Source organism: Tamandua tetradactyla, chromosome 1, assembly GCF_023851605.1.
Source record: "Tamandua tetradactyla isolate mTamTet1 chromosome 1, mTamTet1.pri, whole genome shotgun sequence".
NCBI lineage: Eukaryota > Metazoa > Chordata > Mammalia > Pilosa > Myrmecophagidae > Tamandua > Tamandua tetradactyla.
Genome location: NC_135327.1, coordinates 8,992,070 through 9,011,573, shown reverse-complemented (window position 1 = coordinate 9,011,573; position 19,504 = coordinate 8,992,070). Strand labels below are relative to the sequence as shown.

Sequence of the window (19,504 nt, the reverse complement as noted above, 5' to 3'; positions counted from 1 at the left end):
ACATTACAAAATCAATTAATGTAATACACCATATCAACAAATCAAAGCAGAAAAACCAATGATCATTGCGATTGATACAGAAAAGGCATATGACAAAATTCAACATCCTTTCCTGTTGAAAACACTTCTAAGGGCAGGAATAGAAGGGAACTTCCTTAACATGATAAAGGGAATATGTGAATATGAAAAACCTACAGCTAACATCAACCTCAATGGGGAAAAACTGAAAACTTTCCCCATTTTCCAAAACTGAAAAACTGAAAGATTAGGAACAAGACAAAGATGTCCACTATCACCACTGTCATTCAACATTGTGTTAGAAGTTCTAGCCAGAGCAATTAGACAAGAAAAAGAAATACAAGGCATCAAAATTGGAAAGGAGGAAGCAAAACTCTCAATGTTTGCAGATGATATGATACTATATGTCAAAAACCCAGAAAAATCCACAGCAAAACTGCTAGAGCTAATAAATGAGTGGAACAAAGTGGCAGGTTACAAGACCTCAACACTCAAAAATCTGTAGTGTTTCTATACACTAGTAATGAACAATCTGGGGGGGAATCAAGAAAAAAATTCCATTTACAATTGCAACAAAAAGAATAAAATATTTAAGAGTGAATTTAACTAAGGATACAAAAGACCTATACAAAGAAAACTATAAGAAATTGTTAAAAGAAATCACAGAAGACCTAAATAAATGGAAGGCATACCATGTTTATGGACTGAAAGACTAAATATAGTTAAGGTGTCAATTCTACCTAAATTGATTTACAGATTTAATGCAATACCAATTAAAATTCCAAAAACTTACTTTTCAGAAATAGAAAAACCAATAACCAAATTTATCTGGAAGGGCAGGGTGCCCTGAATAGCTGAAAGTATCCTGAAAAAGAAAAATGAAGTCGGAGGTCTCACGCTACCTGACTTTAAGGCGTATTACGAAACAACAGTGCTCAAAACAGCATGGTACTGGTATAAAGAAAGATATATTGACCATTGGAACAGAAATAGAGTGTTCAGATATAGACCCTCTCATCTATGGACAACTGATCTTTGATAAGGCAGTCAAGCCAACTCACCTGGGACAAAACAGTCTCTTCAATAAATGGTGCCTAGAGAACTGGATATCCACATGCAAAAGATTGAAAGAGGATCTATATCTCATACCCCATACAAAAATTAAATCAAAATGGATCAAAGACCTAAACATTCAATCTAAGACCATAAAACTTTTAGAAGGAAATATCTTATAAATCTTATGATAGGAGGCAGTTTCCTAGACCTTATACCCAAAGCACAAGCACTGAAGAAAGAAAGAAATGGGAACTCCTTAAAATTAAACACTTCTGTACATCAAAGAAATTCATCAAGAAAGTAAAAAAGACAACCTACACAATAGGAGACAATATTTGGAAATGATAAATCAGATAAACATCCAGTATACAGAATATATGAAGAGATTGTTCAACTCAACAAGACAGACAGACAACCCAATTACAAAATGGACAAAAGACATGAACAAACACATCTCAGAAGAGGAAATACAAATGGCCAAAAGGTACATGAAAAGATGCTATTAGGATAGCTATTAAGATGGCTATTAGTGAAATGCAAATCAAAACCACAATGAGATATCATTTCACACCCACCAGAATGGCCATTATCAATAAAACAGAAAATGACAAATGCTGGAGAGGATGTGGAGAAAGAGGCACACTTATCCACTGCTGGTGGGAATGTCAAATGGTACAACCACTGTGGAAGGCAGTTTGGTGGTTCCTCAGGCAGCTAAGTAAAGAATTGCCATATGACCCACCAATACTATTGCTAGGTCTCTACTCAGAGGACATGAGGGCAAGGACACAAATGGACATTTGTACACCAATGTTTATAGCACCATTATTTACAATTGCCAAGAGATGAAAACAGCCTAAATGTTCAACACCAGACAAGTGGCTAAACAAGCTGTGGTATATACATACGATGGAATATTACACAACTGTAAGACAGAAAAAGTTATGAAGTATGTAATAACATGGATGGACCTTAAGGACGTTATGCTGAGTGAGACTGGCAAGAAACAGAAGGACAAATACTGCATGGTCTTACTGCTATGAGCTGACATTCGTGAATGAACTTGGAAAACTTCAGTTGGTAACAGAGACCATCAAGAGATAGAAATAGGGTAGATACTGGGTAATTGGAGCTGAAGGGATACAGATTGTACAACAGGACTGATTGTAAAAATTCAGAAATGGATAGCACAGTACTACCTAACTGTAATACAATAATGTTATAACACTGAAAGAAGCTGAATGTGAGAATGATAGAGGGAGGAGGCCTGGGGGCACAAATGAAATCAGAAAGAAAGATAGACAATAAAGACTGAGATGGTATAATCTAGGAATGCCTAGAGTGTATAATGACAGTTACTAAAAGTACAAATTTAAGAATGTTTTTGCATGAGGAAGAACAAAAGAATGTCAATACTGCAGGGTGATGAAAACAAACGGTAATTAATATTTTAAAACAAATTTGCATGTGAGACTAAAGCAAGAAAATGCTTATTTGATACAAAATTTATATTTTGATTAATATAACTTATTTGGACAGCTTAATTGAACACCATAGTATATGGAACCGTGAGTAGGGCATGAGATTTTGGATGTTTGTCCAGCGTGATGGCCCAATAAATTCCAGAGTGATTTGAACAGTGAACAAAAAGTATTTGTAAATTCCCCTTAGGGGAATGGTGAGAAAGGAGGAAAATTCAACTTCATATTCTCACAAGCAGTGGGGACAACCAAAGCAATAGGCTGAGCCCCCAATCTTGGGGTTTGTTCATATGAAATTTAACCCTGCAAAGGATAGGCTAAGCATACTTAAAATTAGGCCTAAGAGTCACCCCCAAGAGAACCTCTTTTGTTGCTCAGATGTGGCCTCTCTCTCTCTCCAGCCAGCACGTTAGTAAACTCACTGCCCTCCCCCTCTCTAAGTGGGACATGACTCCCAGGGGTGTGGACCTTGCTGGCAACGTGGGACAGAAATCCTAGAATGAGCTGGGACTCAGCATCAAGGGATTGAGAAAATCTTCTGGACCAAAAGGGGGAAGAGCAAAATGAGACAAAGTGTGTCAATGGCTGAGAGATTCCAGAGTCGAGAGGTTATCCTGGAGGTTATTCTTAAGAATAATATAGGTATCACCTTTTTAGTTAAGGTGTAATGGAGAGGCTGGAGGGAAGTGCCTGAAAATGTAGAGCTGTGTTCCAGTAGCCATGTTTCTTGAAGATGATTGTATAATGATATAGCTTTCGCAATGTGACTGTGTGACTGTGAAAACCTTGTGTCTGATGCTCCCTTTATCTACCTTATCGACAGATGAGTAAAACATATGGATTAAAAATAAATAAATAACAGGGAACAAATGTTAAAATAAATTTAGTAGATTGAAATACTAGTGATCAATGAAAGGGAGTGGTAAGGGGTATAGTATGTATCGATTTTTTTTTCCTGTTTTCTTTTTATTTCTTTTTCTAAATTGATGCAAATGTTCTAAGAAATTATCATGATGATGAATATACAACTATTGTGATGATATTTTGAGTTGCTGATTATATATGCAGAATGGAATAATCATATGGTAAGGTTTGTGTTTGTATGTTGATATGTTTAATAAATAAAATTTTTTAAAAATAAAATAAATTTTAAAAAATGTATGCACATACAAAGCAATACTGTAAAACATATTTTGACAGCTGTTCATGACAAGAAGTGGAAAAAAACAACAGGTCACCAGGCAAACTGTACTCTTTGATCCCATTTTGATAAAAGAGAGACAGAGAGACTCAAATGTATGAGCCAAAATGTTTTTAGTAATGGTCCCTGAGGCTGTAGGGCAATATTTTTCTTGTTCTCAACCGCAGTTTTCAAATTCTTCCACATGAACATATATTACTTATTCTATGTAAACAAACAGAATAAAGACTAATAAAGAAAAAGGGACTGAAAAAAAAAAGAAAAGAAAAAGGGACTGTACTGTCAGCCAGGAAGGAAACAGAACTATTCAAAGCAAACACAAAATCTCCAAAAGCACAACAAGCAGGCACCATTCAGTGCAAGGACAGAGACAACTCATCTGTCCCTAAGGAAATGTCACATTAACACACGCAAGTTCTGTGTGTGTGTGTGTGTGTGTGCTCCCTTTATCTACCTTATCGACAGGTGTGTTTCCTGCCTGACCTTGAGGAATTTGAGTGCCATTTGATCTCCCCTGTTTCAGAAGGCAGAGTCCCATGAAATGAATTTTAGAAAGGCTTTTCTCTAAACAGAAAATGATATTTTCTCTGCCAGGCAAACATTTAGACTGGTTAAAGTTTTTAAAATAATCATTTTGGTGCTAAAATCCAAAGCCAGATGTCAAACTCGGCTATTAAGCTAGACTCGTGCCCCTGAGGTTCTTGGTGGCTGGGGTTTTGCTCTGCTGCTTTTCCAAATCTAAATTATTTGCTATTTAATCACCTGTTGCTTTGGCTCACCTGAGGGACTCGAGCCTAGCTTTGGCACACGTCATTAATGGTGAGCCAGAGTCCCCAGTTTTAGGATTCCTGCTGCATTATCTGGCCTAAATCTCAGTCCCCTTCCTGTCTGTCCCTCCCACCCGCCACAGCCTCCAGTGAAACCACCTCCCTTGACACTCATTCCTTCTCACTTAAATGCAGGCCCCAGGACGACAAAGACTCTGCCACCTTTGCTGCTGTGTCCCTGCCTGGAAGGAGGCCTGGTGCTTAGTAGATGCTCAATAAATCATTACCGAAAGAGGGACGGAATCACGTTCCTCTCCCCTTTCCTGACTTTCAGACTCCCTGGGGAATCGTGTTTTCGTGGCTGTCAATTGGGCCTGAGTTATCAGCAGCCTCAGATTCCATCAGCATGCCGCTTACCCTCTTCTGCTGAGTTCACAAAGATGTTAGTACAAACCCCTGCTCCGCGCCCCCTGCCTCCGCACAATGCACACATGTGCGTGCACACATACACATATACACACCGCACCTCCGCAACACCCCCAGGCATCACCCCCACCCCCAGCCCTGGTGAGATTCAGGGCTCACGCCTTGCCTGCCTGCTCAATTTCATTGTCTTCTTAATAAAACTCATTAATTTCCAGAGTTAAAATTCATGAGGCAGCGGAAGTAACATCTACATCCATAGCTGCTGCTCAGTTCCCTCTAGCTGCAGACTTTCTTATTCTGCCCACAAAGGCTCCCAGCATTACTTGAAGACTTTTCCCAGGTCTTCAGCAGCCCACAGCACACTTTGCTGCTCCTCCCAGATGTCTTCTGATCAACTCACTCCAGTGTTTGGTGCGAGAACTCACATCAGATCCTGGACCAGGCCAGCCCTCTGCTAACCACCCTCTCTCCATCTCCTGGCCGACATGGGTCCCCTCATCCCACACCGTCTTCCAGTCACCCGTAAGAGATCTAATCCAACCTCCTCCTTGAGAGAAGGGGGAACTGAGGCCCAGACAGGTGAACGGGCCCGTCAAGGGGGACACGGTGGGTGAGGGACAGTACAGGGACTGCAACCAAGTCCCCGACCCCAAAAAGCCCAGTTTTCCTTCTCCGGATCAGGAGCTGACAAATTACAGCCTGCACCCCAAATCCCCTCTCCACCTGTTTTTGTGGGTCAAGTATACTGGAATACAGCCCCCCACCCCTGTTTGTTTCTGCATTGGCCACAGCTGCTTTCAGCTACAATGGCAGGGCTGGGGCTGAGTCGCGCAGACAGGGATTCTGCAAGTCTAGAATATTCGCTCTCTCACAGCTTCCGGAAATTTGCCTGCAGCCCCGCTAGAGGATTCAGAAGACGAGGAAGGAGGGAGAGGAAAAGCCATGCAAGAAAGGAAGCCTTGCAGGGAGGAAGCCCTGCAAGATCCGGCTGAGCAAGGCGAGTGGCTCTAGATGGGAACAGGGAGACCCCGTTGCCTCTCTGCTCCTCTCCCATCAGCTACCCTGACTCCCCCTTCACAAGGGCTGCAGCACCACCCCACTTCAGTGACCTCAGCTGTCCCCTCAACACGCACACGCACGCGTGCATGCATACACACACACACACACAAGCCGAGTTCCCGGATGGCGTGGCCTCCACAGGCAGGGCTGGAATATGACACTCAGATGCCAGCACAGGAGCCTGTGGACTCCACAGCTCAGCAAGGGCCAAAAGGCCCAGGCCAGGCCTGCGGGACAGAAGGCTTCCCCACTTCCTAAGAAAAAGCCCGGTTTCGGAAGTCAGGCTGCTGGCTGTGCATCCTGCTGCAGCCTCACCAGCTGGTGACCTGGATCGAATCATTTCATTTCCTTGAGCCCACGGTTCCAGCTATAAAACTATGTGACAGCAATCTGTGCCTGCCAGTGCTGTGACAATTCCATGGGCTCACCCCGCAGTGAGTGCTGGGTGAGCGGGAAAGGGTGGCATGCTCTTCACAGCTGGGCGACTCATGCAAGTCACACTCAAGGGTCCAGAAAAGTCTGACACATGTGATCTGAAGCAGGCTGCTTCCTGCCCAATGGCATCATCCACTCCAAGGACAGCGCTCAGGAAGGCATAGCCCAGAGGCAGCTGGCTGGGCTGGAGCCAGCTGCTCCTGCAGGCCGCTCCACTCAGCCATGAAGAGAGGGCTCAGCACCCTGTGGGAGCAGCAGGGCAGCTCTGGGCTTAGGCAGACCTGTGCTCCTCCTGCCCCTGTCCTGGCAGATACGAGCCTACAGTCCTGAGCAAGCCATAGATTCTCCCTGAGCCTCCATTTCCTCATTTACAAACCAATCCCAGCATCAATCCCACAGGGCCACTGAGAGCACCGAATGAGACAGAATTCCTGAGGACCTCAGCACCGGGTACAGGCAGGTGTCCTGCATAAACGACCCTGGGCCATGGCCATTACATGGATAAATCTCGGGTCAGGAAAAGTCCTCCAATGTCCTCGGAGCCCTGCGCCTTCAAGGCTTAGTCCAGGCAGCTCCTCCCTCCCTGCCTTCCCCACCCCAGCCACACGCCCGGCCCAGGGTGCAGACTCCCTCATGGCTACACTAGCCGGCCACGCTCCTCTCATGCGTCAGGGTTTGTCAACACGTGGCCAGGCATCCGCAGAGCGATCATCATGCTAAAGCAAGAACAAAGATCGGTGAGCAGTGCCCCGAAGCCAGAGCCAGCCCCCCAGGTGCCTCCCTGTGTGACCCTGGGAGAGCCACGGACCCCCTCTGGACCCAAATTCACCCACCTGTAGAGCAGGGCTTGGAGCAGGTACTCACCAAATCTCTCCCTCCTGGCAGATAGCTCCAATGTCTCCATGAAGCTGTTGCAAAGTTGCCCGGTGTATTTGGTAATTCCATTGCCAACTCCCACCAAAATAAATCCACGTAATCTGACAGAATAACATGGTGGCACCAGCAAGGAGTGCTGCTCCGCCAGTAACACTACCAAAGAACTCAGCTGGGCCTTGTGAATTCCTCGGTAATCCTGGCTCCCTCCCTACCGCTTATCTGCCCATTTTCTCACGCCTTTCTCCTGCCCGGTTATCTCTAAATCCTTATTTTCCCTGTCTTTGCCTGCACGGAAGCACGCTCCAGCACCCCCGCACCCCCTGCTCTTTCGCAGTCCTTGGCGGCGGCGGCATCCTGGTCCCGGCCACTTCCCAGTGGAATGACAGGCCCCGGAGCACCTGCCGGCCTCAACGCCCCGCCCCGTGGCCACCCAGACCCCCAGCACCCCAGAGCGCACTCCTCAGGCAGCCCACACCTCCCAGCACGACCCCAACATTCCAACTGCCTAACGCTGCACCCACCCCCACCCCCGGGAAGCCCGCGGCCCAGCCTGGGGAGAGTGCAAGTCTCGCCAGACTCAGGCCACAGCCAGGCGCCCTACTCCTCGAATTCTCTGGTCAGGTAGGCAGCGGAGGAGGAAACCAACTTGTAAGGCCCCCAAGGGGGTCCCTCAAGGCCTGGAACTGAGATAAGACCCCAAAGGCAGTGCTTCCGGCCCTCTGCCACGCAGGGTCCGTCCCCTCCCGCTCTGGGGACTGGAGCTGGAGCAACGACAGCCACAGGCACCCCTGGCTCCCTGCAGGACAGGGCCTTCAGGGGACTTGGTAAACAGAAGCAGTATTTTACATACTTCTAAATGAATTTGCGAAATAATCCAGAAATACAGTGGGGAAAAATGCAAAAGAGTATACAATGAAATCTCCCTCCTAACCCTGACCACCCCCTCCAAGAGCCCTCCCCCAGGCATTTAATATCCGCAGTTTCTTACATAACCCTCTGGAGCTAATACATGCATATAAGTCAACATGTACACATATATATATGGATATATATATAAATATGTGAGTTTCTTTTTGTTATAGAAATAAACTATTAGTCAAAGTTCGGCACCTCGCTTTTTTCAACCAATATATCTTGGCTGTTGTTCCACATCAATGCTTAGAGATATTATTCTCTTTAATAGGATTTCACCATATGGGCATTTATATTATGGACAGCCTTTTGCAAGTATGCGCAAAGCTGCAAAGAATGTTCCAGAATACCCATTTCCTGTACGTGAACACAAACACACATAACACGCACGAGGTAGATTTCTTGGAAGTGGAACTTCTTGGAAGAGAGGAGAGAGTGAGCACATCTCTGGGGGGGTGGGGGGGTGGGGGAGGTTTTTGTTTTAGTTTTTAATATAATGGGATGAGATCTTCTGGCTGTAGAATATTAGAGCTAAATTGGACCATCCTATTTCATCCCATCTGCTTTTCTTTCAGTCCGTTTTTCCTCATTTTCATCCACACTTTCGTAGGTTATTAACGCCCCCATTCAGTGTTTCATTTTCACTATGCCTTCTTAATCCAGTTTACTTTTTTGAGACTTAATACCCTTACAGAGCCACCGTGTGTGAAATTATCTTTTACAATGCTGAATCCAAGCAGTTTATAGTTTTCAGTCAATTACTTCCAACTGCCAGAGCTGTGCTCAGGATAACATTTCTGGCTAAATTTCTTGCTTCTTGGTTCATGAATTCTCAGATACGACTCATCCTGGTGTCTGGTGAGGCCACATATTCAGTCTCACGCTCAGGCCACGGACGCTCTGAACCTGGAAATGCACACTCGATAAGCCACGTGTGTTCTGAATGGTTTTGGTTCGAATGTCAAGCTGATACACTGGATGATATTTCACAGCCTCGGAAAATCTTTTTGGTTAATTAAAAAAATAATAATAATCACTGACCATTAATTTAACTCGTCAGTTTCCTTACGCTGTGTAACAAATTACCCCCCAAAACTTGGTGGCTTAAAACCACTACCACTTATTTATGTTGTGATGCTGTGGGGCAGTAATTTGGTCTAGGCTCAGCCAGACAGCTCTTCTGCTAAGCTCAGCCCAGCTCGGTCATGCGCCGGAAGCCACGGCGGCTTCTTGCCCAGGTGGCTCTGCTCCTAGGGGAGGCTGGTTACCCTTCAGATTGAGGAGGCAACCAGGTTGTGTGTCCATCGTCACTCATCAGGCTAAACTGAGCTTCCTTCCAGGGTGAGGCAGCACGGATTCCCAAGAGCAGCAAAAGAGCAAGCTGCAGTGCACAAGCACTATTCAAACCTCAGCCTGGTCACACTTGCTATTGTCCCATTTGTCAAAACAAGTCACACAGCCAAACCCAAATTCAAAGCGTGGAGAAACAGGCTCCACGTCTTGGCAGGGTCTGCAATGTTACAACGCAAGAGCATGGATGTGGGTAAGGGGGAGAGCTGAGGCCCATTTTTACAATTTACCACAACAACTGTTTACAAATTCATCAGATGTTTGCATAAGGCTTTGCAATAAATAGAGCAGCTGTTGATGATACTATTACACTGACTACCCCTAGAGCAGTTTCTCAAAACAGGATCCACATACAGCAACCACTAGAGACAATCCCCCCACTCCCCAATGACAACGGTTGGAAATCCACAGAATCGCTCCAAATATCCCACCAGTTGGTATCCAGGTGCCCACCCCAGACAGGGCGAGCCCCAGACAGGCGCCCCTCCAGGAAACATGGCACAGAAGAAAGAGCACAAGAATGGAGACCAGAAAACTCCGGCTCACCTCAGTTCTAAAATGCAAGTGATTTCGAGCTCCCTCTCTCAGCTGCCATTAGGGGTGGCAGGAGAGAGGCAAAGCACTGCTGGGAGAATTCATAGGGAACCCTCCTTGCTCAGGCCCCAGCTCCTGGAAGCGTCCAGTGCTGCCTGGGGAAGACCTCGAAAGAGTGAGTCAGGTCTAATGTTCTAAAGGACCTGAAAAGTGCACGTGAAAATGACAGAGGTGAGCAAGAGACAGAAAGGAAGCCACGGCTGTAAGCCAGCATGTAAGGAAGATAACCGAGTGTGGCCTGGGACTGCAACCCATCAGGATCTGAACTGTGTGTCCCCCATGACCTCTGTGGAAGGGGCCCAAAGGTCATACATAAGGCCTGCCTGCGTCTGCTAGGAAAACAGACCTACCAGATGAAAGAAAGGCAAGGGAACATACACAGCGCCATTAAGGGGCTGAATACCTTGGGTGAGCCACTGGCTCTCTCCAAATAGGGCAGAAATTGCACCCATCAACCCACCTGCATGAAATAATTAGCCTTCCCTCCATACTTACTTCACTAACTTCACTGAATACCTATTATTTGCCAGACTCCACGTGAATATATGGAGAAGAGCGTTGGAGTGTGCCACTCCAGGATGGTTCCTGACCAGCAGCTTTTCTGTTCATTCACAACCGCTATCAGCACCCTGCCACCTCCATCACGCCCACATCAAAAAGCCCCTACCTCTAATGAATGATCCCCATGGCCTGTCTTTACACACATGATCTCAGTGATTACCCCAGGAGGTTGGTATCGTCATCTCCACTTTACAAATAAGTAAACTGAGGCATAGGGAATGAAGTTGTCTGTGCACTGAGGCACAGGAGTGAAGGGTGCCGCTGCACGCAAACCCAGGGAGCCAAGGCTCCGTATCCCCCATGAGCAGGGGTCTGGCTGAGCACTGAAAGAAGTTCAGCACTGGGGATCAGCAGGCTCCCCTCCTCCTCCCTCCACCCCCAGTTATTTTCAATAATCCCCCACAATTGTTCATCAAGACGCTTCCTAAGACTCTTAGACAAAGGCAAGTGGAGCCCATTTCTGCTATCCCTCCCCCTCCTCCTTTCAACTTTTCAGAGTCCTCAGCAAATTGAACTAATATAAATTCAACAGCTCACTGGCTCTAAACCTCAGCTCTGGCTCTTTATCTGCCTAAAGGGCTCACAGCGTTGCTAACTCGGCACTTGAATAAAATCTAACACTTACACATTCATGTATTCACTCATTCATTCACCAAAACCCTGCCAAGTGCCTAGCACATGCCAGGCCCAGCGTGAGAGCAGAGAAGATGCTGCTGCAGTTTCAGGAGAACAGGGGGGCACCCTGCCCCGGACAGCCGAAGGCACAGAGGAGAAGGGGGCTTTGGTTGCCGGCGGCCCAGGGTGCTGGAGGCAGGTTGTAGAAGGGGCTCCCTTCTGATGACTGATAATTTCACTGGCAAGGAAGGGAAACACCTCTCAGGCATGGAGAAGGAGGCGGAAAGCAGGACACTAGAGAAGGTTTTCCCAGCAGACGCTAGGAAAAAACTGACAAAGGAGGGGACAAGGGCAAGATGCCAAGCCAACCCACAGTCCAAATGAGGCCGGGCCCCGTGCATTTCCAGGCACCATGCATTCCCATGGTTAAAGTTTGAGGGATTTCCCTCCAGCAGCATCCACATCTGATAAACCAGGAAAGAAAACAGAGGGTTGAATTTATCCAGATGTTGGGTTGGATGTAGGGTCAGAGGGGAAGGGGACCCGGGCTCCAAGAAGGAGAGAGTGGACACTAGGTCCAGAGAAGCCTAGAGGATTAGGAAGGTGGTAAAGACAGACAGCAGGGCTTCAAGAGAGCAATTTCGATGCCGGTGCCTCCACTGAAGCTGGCAGTCTGATCGACGAGAGCAAAGAGAGCTGACCATTATTTAGAGATGTTCAAAGGAAAACCACACCTCATACATTCATGCTGTCTCTAGGTTCCTGGGCAAGTGGTCATCTTATTCTGCTTGCATACACCCAATAACAGGAAATTCACCACCTTCCAAAGGAATTCATTGCATTTCTGGTATTTGTAACCATGTAAATGTCCTACTTATTGCCAAATGAGACTGTGCCTGCTAGAACACTTACTTATGAACTCTGGGTCTGCCATCCACAGTTACACACAGCAAGGACCCAGGATAGGGCACGGTACCTCCAATGTAACCATGTAGATGGTGGACAGACCCCTCAGCCCTTCCCACTCAAAGGAATCAATGACCATCTGGGTGCCAATAGCATGAACATCTACAGTTCCAGGCTTTCTCCAAGCTTCAGACCAAAATACTCAACTTTTTACTGTATGCCCCACTGCAGTGTCCCATGGGAGCCCACACTCATACACACACAAACCTGAACTTGTGAACTTGTCCCCACACACCCAAACACCACAATGGAAGATGGCTTCTACTCAATTCCTAAGTTGATGCCAGGACATCATCCATAACTCTCCCCTCTCCACAACCAAGACACTCACCTGTCCATGGATTCTCCCTCCTGGGTGGTTCTCAGGGTCCCCTGATCCACTTCATTCCCAGTTTCCTGCCTTCAGTTGAGGCTACCATTAGCTCTTTCAACGAGGACCCCAGTCTTGTCTCTCTTACTCATCTTGCCCCTTCCATCCACTTTCCTGGCTTAGAAGCCAAAATAATTTTTCAAAGGCAAAGGTGATACAAGCAGTGGGACAACCAATTCAATAGGCTGAGCCCTCAATCTTGGGGCTCACCCCTAAGGAGCTTATTCCTACAAAGGAGAAGCTAAGCCTATAATAATTATGCCTAAGAATCAGCCACAGAGAACCTCCTATGTTGCTCAGATGTGGCCTCTCTCTCTCTGTAAGCCAGTTCAGCAGGTAAACTAACTGCCCTCCCCACTACATGGGACATAACTCCCAGGGGGTATTTATCACCCTGGCAACGTGGGACCTAACTCCCAGGGATGAGCCGGGACCCAGCATCATGGGATTGAGAAGACTTTCTTGACCAAAAGGGGGAAGAGAGAAATGAGACAAAATAAAGTGTCAGTGGCTGAGAGATTTCAAACAGAGTTGAGAGGTTATCCTGGAGGTTATTCTTATGCATTATATAGATATCCCTTTTTAGTTTATACTGTATTGATGTGGCTGGAGGGAAGTACCTGAAACTGTTGAGCTGTGTTCCAGTAGCCTTGATTCTTGAAGAAGACTGTATAACTACATGGCTTTTACAATGTGACTGCATGATTGTGAAAACTTTATATCTGATGCTCCTTTTATCCAGGGTATGGACAGATAAGTAAAAAAAATAATAACAGGGATAAAAATAAATAAATAAATAATAGGGGGAGATAAAGGGCAAATATAAGGTAGATTGAAATACTGTAGCTCAATGAGAGGGAGGGGTAAGAGTTATGGGATGTAGGTGTTATTTCCATTTTGCTTTCTACTTCTTTTTCTGGAGTGATGCAAATGTTCTAAAAATGATCATGGTGATGAATACACAACTATGTGATGATATTGTGAGCCACTGATTGTGTGACACAGTCGGACTCTATGTGTGTGGATGTTTCTCAATAAAAATGTTTTTTGAAAAAAGGCAAAGGTGATGGCAACACTCAGCAGCGACTGCCCTTCGCCCTGAGGATACAGTCACAACTGTATCCTACACCCCCCTCCCCCATAGCCTCCAGTTCCCTGCAGCATCTGCCTCCTCCTCACACTATAGCGCACCGTTCAGCTCTGTGCTCCAGGCACATGGAACATTTTCTTCTCACAAAGCGCCATGTTGGTTCACCTCTGAGCCACCGCACAGGCCATTCCCACCCCTACTTCCTGCATACAAATGCTCAACTCCTCTCGTGGCTTCTTTTGCTATTCCATAAGTATCTCTACATTTATCTACCTTCCTCTGATCTCCAAGGAAATATGTATATGCTGCTCTTCAATGTCTCCCTCGCCCTAGCATTTAGGAAACCATCAATAAATTCTTGTGGAAAGAAAGAATTTCCCACCATCAGTCACCTGTCTGTTCCCTATACTCCTATTAACGCAGCCTCAAATGACACAAGTTTTATAAGTTCGCTGTGGTTGCACACACAATTTCCCTTTGAACACCTTGAGCCTTTTTTCCATTGCCTACTTTTAAACCGCGTCTCCATTCGTACCTGAGTAATTCCCCAATTTAAATGTTACTGCAGGAGTTTCTTCTCAAAACAGAAGGAAGAAAAACCCATTTTCAGGATGAAAAGGGGAAGAGGAGAAGTTGCAGGTCCCATTTTTCTCTGGTTCTGCCCTGACTCACAGATTAACCAGGATCTGCGGTGAAATAGCAAAGGATCCTGCAGAAAAAGAGCCTTCTCCACCTCTCCTAAGCCAGCAAGAATCACTCACTTCACAATGGTCCATTTTACAATGTGTCTAATTATAACTGAATAAATTACTTCTGCCATTCTACAGAAATACTTAAAATAAATAGCTCTCTTTCCTTGAATTAAAATCATAGTCTTTTGTTCACTGTTTTCTGTTCCATAAAGCAACAGAGCCTGTTGATTAAAGATCATTTATAGGACTTCATTTCCAATCTATTTTATGATATCACTTTAAAATACCCCCAAATATTCAGCTGCAAGGAAGGATAAGAACTACTGGAAATTGGTTCTTTGAGACTTTTTGATGAGAAATGAAGTTGTGGATATAACTCTCAGCAAATGAACATATATTAGAAAAGTCTATTTTAATAACTACTTGGTTCTTCTCCCTGGATTTTTTTCTTCCTGCCCAACTTCCTATATTTTTCTTGAGATTACAACATAATCCCCACTGACACACCAAATATTACCTCTCTGTATTGAATGGATGACACTGAAACAATATATCACTTTGAGCTAACATAATAGGCCAACCAGACCCAGCTAAGCCAAATATTTAACAAAAGACATACAAACTGAAATTCAGCAAGGCAGGAACTGTCTGGAAATTATGTCCTGAGTATCAACCATCTCAACACCATATTCAAAGAAAAAATACATATCTAGAAGGATGCTATATATGCATGCATAAGAGATTCCAAGTTCAGAGTAACCACAGTTAGCTGGTCCCAGAAGACAACAGAAGAGAAATTGTGGTTAGGCCACTTTCCAACATTGGTGGATGGCACGACAAAATAAAGACTTCTCAGTTCCTGACAAAACACACACACACACACACGAACCATTGTTTTCCTGCAGTGATGCAGAAATAAGTGTAATGTCGATGAAAAAGATTGTCCAGGGTGGATTTAATGTGACACTAAGGAAATTCAAGTCATAGGGTACAGTACCTGATTTCTGTATTTGAAATGTTGTATTTTTTTGTTGTTAAGAGAGTACCTAAAATGGTATGATGTGCGAATAAAACTGTTTAAAAATGAACAGAGAGGCAAAAGTGCTAGAGAAAACGTGGAGAGAGAGACGTACCTATTCACTGTCTGTAGGAAAGCTGAGAGGTGCAGCCCCGTGCAGGGCAATATGGTGGTCACAGGAGGCTGGGGTGGGGTTGCCATGTGATCCCGAAACCCCTCTTGCTCAGTATATCCCTGGAGGAACTGAGAGTGGAGACATGAATGGACACTTGCACACTGGTGTTTCTGGCGACAGTGTATATGATTCACGATGGATGCAGGCGACCTAAGAATATGACAACCGGGGAATGGAAAGGGAACTATGGTGTTTGCACACAACAGACTACTGAGCAGTCACAAGAAGGAATGAAGTTGTGAGGCATGCAACTAGAACAGTCTGTTGAATGAAATGTCAGAAACAAAAAGATAAATATTATCATGCCTCATTATGCGGATGAACTTTAATACACAAACTCTGAGAACTGAAGTTGAGAGTAGGGGTTATCAGGTTGGGGCCTGTTGTAAAGGGTCCTAGATAGTCAGCTCCTACAGCCGTCACATATATTCAGGAGTTGTAACTGTTATTTCTAAATTCTGAGATACCAAAAAAAAAAAACAGAGAGAGAGAGAGCCCCCAAAATTAAGTGTATACTTCAAGACCCACAAAACCTGGAGCTGCCCCTGCTGCCCAGGTGATTCTAACCAGGACCTCGGAGCAGCCCTCAGCTGTCAGCAGGGCTGGCTTGGGTCTAGCCCCTAGAAGAAGACAGAGCATTCTCGCCCAGCACCCAAGACCTCCCAGGTGGGCCCCCGCACCTCTCTGAGTCCCTCTCTCTCATTCTCATCCTCCAGAAGTACCCATGATAACAAATCTTTTCATCCCTGGACATGACATTTCCCTCGTCCCAGGCTCTGTCAGTCACACTCTGTCTGCACCTTTTCCGACACCTCACATTCTCCTTCAGGACCACCCAAGGGGCAGCCACTCTAAGAAGCCTGTCTGGGTGCCCCCCACTCTGTGCCCAGCCAGCTCAGCGCCATTTAAAGGCTTCAGAGACAGACCTCTTGGGTCTGACTTCAGTTCCTCCTCTTACTAGAAAACTTCCCTGCCTCCATTTCTTCACCAGCGAAATGGAAAACCATACTCACCTCATAAAACGGGCATGAGGATACCCATCACACAATAGAAATTCAGCAAATGTCATCATCATCATCACTGTTATTATTATTAGCCCACGCATCCCCTCAGCCAGAAATCCTCACAGTTCGTCTACCTCCCCCTCGAGACTGTGGGCCTCTTGACGGCAGAGATGGGACCCGGGCACAGTCTGGAACCAGCTCCATAAATGTTTGCTGAGCACACAAAGGAATCAAGTGATATTTACATTTTGACCGGCAGAGGTATGATTCAATAACATACCTCACAACTCTTTTCAGCCAATCTTTTAAGTCAATATATGGGAATCTGATGAAAAGTAGGAGTGAGGAGGAGCAGGAAACAAAGGCAACTTTGAATTACGTTTCTGTATATATTCCCAAGAGTCTCCTCCATCATGGGACCACAAAGCCCGAAGCTGCTGGTTGTCTACAAAAGATGCGCCCCAAGAACAGCACCATCCGCCCCTGTCTGTGGACAGACTTCCTGGGGGCCTTGGGATGGTGGGAGACTCTGCTCTAGGTCAAAGCCAGCCACAAACTCAGCACTCTCACCCTAGCACAAACGCACACACCATCTGGCCCAATGATGTTCCTTCTATGGAGCGAAGCATCATGAATAACTCTATAACCCAAGACTAGCTTAAGTCCACAGAAGTTCCCTTCAAGCAAAGGACTGGCTCTGTGGTAGGTGCAGAGAAGACATCATAAAGTTCATGAGCTCAATCTCAGAGCTTCTCAGTGATGTTTCCTTGCCTCTCGGGTTGGCAGGTATGGTCTGCCCCCATGAGCTCCACCTCCCGGTACATCTTCACACCAACCTTCACTCCCAACTCCAGGAAGCTCACAGTTTCCGATTATGCCTCAGTCCCACCCTCCACCACCCTAGCACATCCATCAGCCCTGAACTATGTCCTTACCAACCCCCACCCCATCTCTGGCACAAGAGGAATCCGTGTTGATAAAATCTACCCATTCCTTCCAAACATGTCACCAAACTGGGAGGCTTCCTGGGTTCCTCAGACTCTTCTTTGGACTCCCAGGGTTCTTGTCAAGTGGTCCTCTCAGTTCTTTCCATACCTTGTCTTATCTGTTTATGCATCTCTCACCTGTCAAACCAGACTCTATCTCCACTGAACATCCCCCGTAACCCCAGTGGCCAGCACAGCAAATGCACACAGCAGGTGCCCCATAAACTTCTGATGAATGATGACTCACTGAGAAATCTCTGAGATTAAAGATAAAAATTATGTTCCACACCACCCCTCAGTTTCTTAAAAGGATGTGTGTTCCCAGCCAGTGGTTCATTGCACATTACCTCCAAAGCCTGCCCAGTTATTTTGGTAGGAAGAATAAAGAATATGTGGATTGGTTTTTTTGTTTTGTTTTGGTTTTTTTTTTTTTCAGAAAGAAATTACCCGTAGCAGAACCACTCCAGAGGCTCAGGTACAGAGTTAGCAAGCCTTAAAAATGTACTGTCTGCTACTTTTTTATAGGCAAGAAAATAAGGCAGCAGAAGTGAAGAAATAAGATGAGTTTCACTCTCACCTCCGAGATTGCAAAACATCAGTTTCATCTGCTCGAAAATCTTTAAAGAGCCTGAGGTAGGTCAGGGAATTTTTTTTTAAATGTCTGTGTGATATTCCTACTTCTATGAGACAAATTAATGCTGAAGAGGAACTGGGGAAAAGAAAAACAAAATCTTGATTCATGTTCTCTTGGAATGCAGTTTGCTTTCATTGTTTTCTCATGTAATTACATTTATTACCAACATAATTACAAATAATGCACATATCTGATTTGTGCAATTATAGAATAGTATATAATTTTTAAATGTGGTACTTTTCTTTCTCCCCAAGAACCTTTTGTGAAGAAAACGATTTATCATTTCTAGAAAATATGCCGCAATGCATTACATTTTAATAAAATAAAAATTAGTAAATGTTTGCCTTTCTTTTGTATTTCAACAAAATAAACTGGGTCGTGAAACTTCAGGTTTAAAAAGGCTCATTTCATGCCTTGAAAAACAGCCTCTGCCAGGCTAATTCTACCCATTGGCGGAAAGCCAAGCAAACATTAGCATTATGAAGAAAGGTAAACAGAAAGGACCCTCGATGTGCAAGACTCAGTCAGGGAGGGTTTAGAATGGTCTGGGGCAGAGAGAAGGAACGACTGCATGAACCAGTGGAAAACTGCCTGTTCTGAAATGGGGATGGCAGACCAGGTAGCTGGGCTCTGCCCTTACCAGCAGTACGCCCCGAGCCCAGGGCTGGGCCTCTCAGAGCTTCTGTAACGTGGAGGCAAGGCCAGCTCACCCGCTGTGCCATTGTGAGGCTTCAGTGAGAGAACGTACTAGAAAGAACCTGGTACAGTCTTGGGTATGCAGAAGTGCTTTGAGGGGTAGGTGGTTCCTGCTGCAGCAGTATAAATCACGGTCTGTATCTGCCGCTGTTGCAGTCCTATTTCCAAGGTCAGAGATCACCCCAAGGCTGCCATATCCCACATCACCTTAACACTCACTGGCTCATGGTCTCACACCTTCAGAGGTAAAATGACAGCCTGGGCCCACTCAAAGAGGGAGGTTGTGCAGGTTTCAGGGGCTCTGCCAAGAAAGGAATGAATAGATGCAGAGAAGAAGACAGAATCCTAAACTGTAACATTTACAAACAAATAGATAGGTCATTCTAATCTAACCAGTGATCCACTAGTTCAGTTCTCTTGGAGCCACACAATAAACTTGACCAACATTTAAAATCGAGTAATTTCCTATAAAATTTTGGATCTCTAAACTCCCTTGAAAACAGGAAGCATGGATAATACTGG

General features: G+C 45.3%; 1 protein-coding gene across 10 annotated transcripts in view; it reads right to left on the bottom strand.

Annotated features, from left to right (window-relative positions):
- The window catches only part of PTPRT (protein tyrosine phosphatase receptor type T), a 1,205,819-nt gene that overhangs the window by 1,065,968 nt on the left and 120,347 nt on the right, over nucleotides 1-19,504 (bottom strand). For 8 of the 10 annotated variants that reach the window (XM_077168210.1, XM_077168218.1, XM_077168212.1 and 5 more), the window contains exon 1: nucleotides 16,676-16,889. The exons of 1 other annotated variant lie outside the window; for it this stretch is intronic. The gene's annotated coding sequence lies outside the window, so the exon portion shown is untranslated. Of the gene's footprint in view, nucleotides 1-15,602; nucleotides 15,731-16,675; nucleotides 16,890-19,504 lie in introns of those variants that run through there. One more of the 10 variants, XM_077168229.1, reaches the window with a different exon arrangement.